This window comes from Loxodonta africana, chromosome X, assembly GCF_030014295.1.
Source record: "Loxodonta africana isolate mLoxAfr1 chromosome X, mLoxAfr1.hap2, whole genome shotgun sequence".
Lineage (NCBI taxonomy): Eukaryota > Metazoa > Chordata > Mammalia > Proboscidea > Elephantidae > Loxodonta > Loxodonta africana.
The window spans coordinates 24,364,586-24,373,013 of NC_087369.1; the positions used below are offsets into that span (position 1 = coordinate 24,364,586).

Here is an 8,428-nt window from a genome sequence, read left to right on the forward strand (position 1 = left end):
AGATTGGTTTTCTGGGTTTTGAAGGTTTTCTGGGTTTTAGTCTCATGGGATGACTCAGTCAACTGACATAAGGTGAGTAGTGTCTGGGGTCTTAAAAGATTGTGAGAAGCCATCTAAGGTACAGCTATTGGTCTTTGCTCATCAGGAGCAAAAGAGAAAGAAGGAAATCGAAGTCTCAGAGAAGAAACTAGTCATTTACCCTGTGACCAGAAGAACTAGGTGGTGCCTGGCCACCACTACCAACCCATTCTGATCAGGGCCACAATAGACAGACCCTGATGGAATGGGAGAAAAACACAGAATAGGACTGAAATTCTTTAAAAAGTCCAGACTTATGGGGACCAGTTGCAACTACACAACTCCCTGAGGCTATCGCCCTGAAATACTGTTTAAACCTTGAACCGAAACTATCTGCGGAAGTCACCTTTTATTGAAATAACAGAGTTGCACACAAAATAAAGGATATTACCCATGAGTATGGTGCTGCATTAAAAAAAAACATCTAAATAAGGCCAAAAGGTCAACAAATACTCTAAAGCAAAGATGAAAAGGTAAGGAAGCAGGGAAACCAGAGAACTGGAAACTGAACTATGAGAACACAATTAAAGAGAATGTTGACACATTGTGAAATACGTAAGTAATGTCACTGAACAATTTATATGGAAATTGTAAAATGGGGACCTAATTTATTGTGTAAACTTTTACCAAAAGCATAATCAAACATTATTTTTTAAAAATGACATGAACGTTAGAAAAAAAAATGAAATAGAATTTATAGATATGCAACATTTAAAACACTGAAAATAAAAATCTAACTTTTAGCTTAAGAAAAATTTAGTTTACCAATTTAAAGAGAGAATTAGGTAACAAGAAGATAAACTCAAAAAAACAATTCAGGAAGAGGCATGGAAGGACAGATATTAAAAAAAAAAAAACATGGAACATAGATGACAAGCTCTACCATATTTCTACTTGAAGTTCCAGAAGATGTAACAATTTTAAGCCTGTAAGCATCTCATAATAGAACCTTAATATATACAAAGCAAAATGAACATAATTAAAAGGAGAAATAGACAAGTCCATCATTGCATTGGAAGATTTTAATTTGCCTCTTTCAGTACTTCTTATATTAATCAGAAAAAAAAAACAGTAAGACTCTAGGAATAATCTTGAGATAATGGACATCTATTTTTTTTTTATAGGCCAAGTAAAGGAGATGTATTATTTTCAAATACATATGGAAGATTTACAAATATTGACCTTGTCTAGACCATAAAGCCTAGTCAATAACAGGTTTCAAAAGACTAGAGTGTTATACAAGCTGTGCTATCTGACCATAAAGCACTTAATTTAGAAATAAAAACAATAAGATGTCTAGAAAATGCCATAGATTTTTTGAAATTATGAAATATACTTCTAAAATACTTTTGGGTCAAATAATAAGGAATTATATTGGATATTTAAAAATACATATAATTAAATAATAATAAAAATACTACATATTAGTACTGTTGGATGTGGCTAAAGAGGGTTTCGGAGGAGGAATTTATTGCTTTAAATGCTTAAACTGGAAAAGAAGTTGAACATCAATGAAGTATCCAATTTCAAGTTACGAAAAGACCAAAAATAATAAGACCAAAGAAAATAGAAGTAAACAATAAAAATAAGAGCAAAAATTTAAAAAAGATTAAATGAACATACAGTATCAAAAACCAAACCAAACCCGTTGCCATCAACTTGATTCTGACTCATAGTGACCCTGTAGGACCGAGTAGAACTGCCCCATAGGGTTTCCAAGGAGCGTCTGGTGGATTTGAACTGCCGACCTTTTGGTTAGCAGCCAAGCTCTTAACCACTGTGTCACCAGGGCTCCACAATAGAGCTTCCACTACCACCCACTGCCGATAAAACGAGGGAAAATGAAACATTCCAGAGACATCTTCCTTTCATTTTTCTAACTTGTTGAGATTTGGCTTTGTGTTCAAGAATTTCTTTCTGATCTTTGTTGTGTTAGTCTGGTGATTAGCACTATGCTCTGGTTAATGCCCACATGGACAGTTGTCTCGTTAGCCTTTTCACGCTCTACTCTCTTCATGTAGATGACATATTTCTATCTGTAAATCAAGGCAACCTTGCCAATTAGCTGACCTTCCTAGTATCCTAGACCTTCTCATCCTTGTGAATGGGCGTGGAGTGGTCATTGTAGTCCTGCCACAGCTCTCTGGAGGGTTGGAAGGACAGGATCTTCCTGCACACATGTAAAGGGACATCGAAGTGGTGATTGCAGTTCTTGCTGCTGTCTGAGGTCACCAAGGGATTGATCTTCATGGTGAATGTCTACTGGGGGTAGGAAGGGCTTGGTATTATGACCAAATTTGATTTATTTAAGGAAGGCAAGGTTGATATAATACTAAAAAATTAATTAATGCAAGTAATTGTTGTTGGTTGCCGTCTAGTTGATGCCAACTCATGGCAACCCCATGTGTGCAGAGTAGAACTGCTTCATAGGGTTTTCAAGGTTGAGACCTTTTGGAAGCAAAATGCCAGGCCTGTCCTTCAAGTGCCTCTGGGTGGGTTCCAACTACCAACCTTTCAGCTAGTAGTTGAGCACTTAACTGTTTGCACCACCCAGGGACTCCAGTTAATTATATGAACAGTTAAAATGAGAAAAAAATTATATAATCATCTCAATAGATAACAATTGATAAAGTTGATAAAGTTTCATTACAAGTTATTATAATAGTTCCTAGCTAACCAAAATAGAAGAAAATTTTCTTCATCTGGCAAAGTCTACCTACCAAAAACCTACAACAAATGTAGGAGGTGAGGGATATGGTGAAAAGTGCTAAATTGCTTACAGTTTATGGGGCTGGGGGATGGGAGAGGCAGAGAGAGACTACAAGAGGATAAATCATGACATAGGGAATATTACAATAATGTTATAACACCCAGAAGAGAAAAAAGTAGGACCTTTTGAGAGTGGTTTCTTCAGGGGTGGGGCTAGGCATGGAAAGAGCAGGAGATGCTTATATTTCATTGTGTACTCTTCTGCACTACTGGAATTTTCTCCCTCACATGCATTTTTTTAAAAATAAAATATTTAACAAAAAACGAGCAAACAGAAAGAGAAGCAAAGAGGACTGTGGGAAAAATTAAGTAGAAAAAGGAAGCCCCTGATAAGTATGTATATATATAAGTATACTCCCATTGAGAAACACCAATATCAGCTTAAGGATGGATTTTGTTGGTCTTTCTGCTCACACAGTTTTTTGTATCTGATGTTTCTTTTTGGGGGGTTGGTTTTTAGTTTTGCTAGACTGTATCTTTTAGTCATAGTATTTTTCAGGAAAAGAGTGCATCTAGTATACTTTCCAAATTCTTTTCATGTTTAAGAATACTTTTTTTTTTCTCCCTTCATAGTTAAATGGGTCTAGAATTCTAGGTTCAGAATCCTTTGCCCTCATACTTTTAAAGACATTTCATCATTGTCATCTAGCATCCCCTGTTAGGAAAAAAAAAAAGAAGAAAGAAAGCAAAGCCTAATTCTTCTTTATTATATAATCAGTGTAATCAGTTTTTCCCTCTCTCAGATATTATCTTTTGGGTCCAGAACTCTCCCTAGCATGTGTCTAAATGTAGTACTTATTTATTTCTTTTTGGAATTTAGAATCTGTATCCTTGAGCTTTTTCATTGCTATTAAAAACAAACCCAGTGCCATCAGAGTAGGAAGAACAAATAAAATCACAGAAGCGTGAAAATGTCTTGGCCTTGCCAATGCCATGGTGTTAGGGAAAGGACTGACCAGAGAAATAAATAGAAAAGATTAAAAGCAGTTATTTTTTATTTCTTTTTAGACCACTGATATTTAGTCTCTTATGGGTAAGAATTTCACTCATCTTAGAATAAGAGATTCTAAAAGCTGTAGACTATTTTTTACAATTTATTTAATTGCTTAGAGATGTAACTGAGAAAATTATCTGACAGAACCAGTAGTGCCTTGGTTTCATATAGAAAAAAAAATAGGAATGGGTAAATGCAAAGTAGCTTACTTGTGCAAAAGAATTAATGGACATTTGAAGACTTCTGTAATAACACTTTTAATTCAGTCCAGCTATCTTTTTTATCTATACCAAAGCAATTCGGAGATAATTTCAGAAATCCTATTCAACTGAAGGTTCAACTTGTTATCATTTGTGTGATAAATCCCATCAGCAGAATGCTACCCATTTCTACTTGCTTTCTAATATTTATCCATTCATTTGTCATGTTCTGGGAAGAATGAAATCCTAAGCACCCCATTGTCATGTTCTGAGAAGAGTGAAATAAATCCTAAGCACCCTATATTGTAGAGGATGGGACTGAAGTTCAAGGAAAATGAAATATATACAAGTTTTTATCTATTCACTCAGTCAACATTTATTGAGTTCTTATTAAAGCCAGGTACTGCCATCAGGCACCAATAGTACAAGGATAACCAAGGAGTTTAGAATCTATTGTGTAAGACAGACATATGAAGAAGTAATTATAATACAATGCCTACAAAGTATATTCAAATTAAACAGAAATATCCCTAGTATCAAAATCTTTGCAATCCCAGTCCATGGGCCTCTCTCTTTTAGTTCAAAGGTCTCTATGCTCTCTCTTTGTCGTTATGTTTTCCTTCCTTCTGTGGCCTGTCTTGTTCAACTAGAAGCTTCCTGTTTGATGCCAAATCCCTCTGACTACTTCCACTACTCCTCACTCTATTCTCTATACCCTTATTGCCTGCTGATATTTATTTGATTCTAACCATCCTTTCCCCTATTATCTAAAGCTTTTATGCTCAAGTTGATGACTCTCTGTGTTGTGGTGGGTTGGGGGGTGACAGGGAGCAGAGACAAAGAGAGATAAAAAGGAAATTGTCTTAATACAACCCACCTTATAGTTCACTTTTATGGACTTAAAACATCATCCTGGTTCTCTCAACCTCCTGTAGGGCATCTAGTGCAATGTTTCTCATCCTTTATTTCTTTTTTTTTTTCCATTGACTGTTCTGAGAATCTGATATGCAGATTCACTTAAAACTTTTCAAATCATTCCACAAGGGACAGCAGCCAGCTTTCCCTAGAAAGGCAACATAAATGGCTTAGAGGTTTAGGCCCAAAGGTAACTGCAGTCACATTATATGCAACATGTTAATATCAAAAGGATTTCTTCAGTGATTCTTTCTTCAGCTCTCAGACCCAGGGAGTTTATCTCAGCCATTTCTCTTCCGTGGGAGAGATTTCTTCAATCACAAAATCCTATAAATCCTAATTCTTAACTACCTTCTAATTCCATTTCATTTTCTCCATAACACTACCCTAATTTAGTCACTGATCATCTCTTGCATAAACCAAAAACCAAACCCAGTGCCGTCGAGTCAGTTCTGACTCATAGTGACTCTATAGGACAGAGTAGAACTGCCCCATAGAGTCTCTAAGGAGCGCCTGGCGGATTCGAACTGCTGACCCTTTGGTTAGCAGCCGTAGCACTTAAGCCCTACACCACCAGGGTGTCCATCTCTTGCATAGGATATAGCAATATCTACATAATAATTCCACTTTAGTCCTCCTCCCAACCATCTTCCACAATGATCTTCCTATCCCGCGAGTCTAATACTGCTCTCCACTGACGGAAACACTCAAATGACTCTCATGAATTCAAGAAAAGTGCATTTTGGATCACACATAAGGCTCACTCTTTCTATTTGGTCAATCAAATCCCCTTTAATATCTCTTACTGTTCTCCATCTCACTCAATACTTAAATCATACAAAAAACCTAGCAGTTCCCCCAAATCCCCAAACATCATATTTCTGTGACTTTGAACACACTTCTTTTTGCCTAGAATATACCTCCTGTATCTCCTTAAAAGACTCTTTTCAACTGTTACCTATTCTTTATAAACTTCTGAGAGGAAACGTCACCACTCCCTCTTTGTTCTCTGACTATACCTTGTTTTCACCCCTGTCATGGGCCTTATCCTACTCTATTGCATTTAATTGTTTACATAGCTGTCTTCTATCAAGTTGTGAACTTCTTGAAATCATGGATAACAGCTCCTTCATGTTTTTATACACAGTACATTGAAATGTGCTGAGCTATGGTAGATGATTTAAAAAACTGTCAGATGACTGAGTTCCCAACAGAAGCACAAAGTATGAAATTAGGACTATAGTAGATTATTCTCCCCTCTCTCCACCCCCCCCCCGCCGCCCTAAATCTGTTAGAAAAAAAAAATTATCAAGATCTGCTCCCACCTTATCCAAACCAAAAAAATTAAAAAAAAAAAAAAAAACCCTGAACCTGTTGCCATCTAGTGGATTCCGACTCATAGAGACCTTATAGGACAGGATAGAACTGCCCCATAGGGTTTCCAAGGATGTAATCTTTACAAAAGCAGGCTGCCACATCTTTCTCCCACAGAACGGTGGTTGGTGGGTTCAAGTCGCTGACCTTTAGGTTAGCAGCTGAGGGCTTAGCCGCTGTGCCACCAGGGTTCCTCCACCTCCTCTAAGACCTATTAAATCAGAAACTCTGTGAGTGGGGCCCAACACTTCTTTGTTTTTACAAGCCCTCCAGGTTGGTTCTTATGTAGGCTTCAGATGGAGAAAAACTGTTTAAAGGAAATGGTCCTCCTGCTGGCAGTATGCCTGGTGGCCACTGTATTGCTCCCCAAATGAAAGAGATGAAGTAGGTGCAGATTAGTAAGCCTTTTACTCCCTGGACAATTAACATAGATGGGAGGTAAGAATTGGCCCATAGAAGAGAAGGTACATTTTCTTGGGCATGAATGTCACAGGACATGTGCATGAAACATGATGTCAAAAACCAGATAATGCACCAAGCAACAAATAATAGAGCACAGTGTGGCCCAGTATCAGGGAGTTATAACAGCAATGAATAGAAGATGAAGAAAAGTCATAAGGAGAGCAAAACTACAGAATAGAAAAGCACGTGTGTAGAAGCACGAGGAGGGGGTTGACAGCCAAGCCCCCAAAATCAGGAAAGGAATAACTGGAGATAGGGTTACTGCAAAAAACTGCAGCAGATAGAAGAGAGGGAAAATGGCAACAAATAAAGATGGCAGGTCTGAAACATTGACCCAAGCCTTCTTGGTTGGAGGTAATTTACTAACTTCCTGTGTGAGGAAGGAAACCCTGGTGGCATAGTAGTTAAGAGCTATGGACGCTAACCAAAAGGTCGGCTAGTTCAAATCCACCAGATGCTGCTTGGAAACCCTATGGGGCAGTTCTACTCTGTCCTATGGGGTCACTATGAGTTGGAATCAACTAATGGCAACGGGTTTGGTTTTTTTTTTTTTAATAGGCTCCTTCCTGCCATAGTATCTACAACATTCTAATTGTGTAGTATAGCCAAGTTGGCAAAGGAATGGGTTTTGGCCTCTAACACAATGAGGTTCTAATCCTTGCTTCCCCAACTATCAGCCATGTGATCTGAGCTTGTTTTCTTATCTACAAAGTAGAAATAAAAATATGTCCACTACAATGGATTTGTTTTAATGAGAAAATGATAAAATGGCAATAAAGTATCTTGGTTCTAGTTGACACATATAAAGCACTTAATACATGGTAGTGATTATTATGCTTAGTTTAATAACTTGGTCATAAGTTATGCATATAATGGCTATAATATCTGCATAAAAATTTATCTACAGTATGATAAAGTGATTCTCATATACTTCCTTGTGTCATAAGTGCCAATTAAAAACCCTAGTGCAGTGCTGTGTATGAGTGTGTGTGTGTGTGTGTGGGCAAACTCTCCACTCCTGTAGCGCCCCTTCAGTTCTTGACTACTTGTTGTTGGCACTATGTTTATCTCTATTCACATGATAGAGGAGGTTATTTGACTGCTACAGTGAAATAATTGACTATATAACATAAGGAGCAAAATAAATTCTGTGGTATGATACTATCAGTTCAGCCAGAAATATATTTCATATATCATATTGTGTTCTACTCAAAAATAAAATATAACTTTTACTAAAAAGGTTGGGATGAAGGGCCCCACAGCGCTTCTTCCAACTTTTATTAAGAGGCTTCAAGGAATAAAGTGGGAATGGATTTCCTTTATCACCATCTGCTCACATTGATTTGATTAAGCCTAGGGAGAGTCTAGCAAAAATCTAATTTGTAGAGCTTTAATCATGGTGTGGTGTAAAGAGCACTAAGCAGGGTCTGACTATCAAATGCCAGTGAGATCTTGGGTAAGTCACCTCTGAATGTGACTCTTCTGAACGTCGATATTTCGCACATGTAAAACGAGGATGACACGATGCATCCATATCCTTTCACAGGGTTATTTTGAGATAGAAATGCATGTGAATGCACTTTTTAAAGTCTGCAAACATTAGCAATTCCCAGATGCTCTGTCAGTAAGTACTTCT

At 37.3% G+C, this 8,428-nt stretch overlaps 1 pseudogene; it reads right to left on the bottom strand.

Annotated features, from left to right (window-relative positions):
- Positions 1-1,860: 1,860 nt before the first annotated feature.
- LOC104846434 (ribosomal protein uL24-like) lies at positions 1,861-2,328 on the bottom strand (annotated as a pseudogene).
- Positions 2,329-8,428: the final 6,100 nt, after the last annotated feature.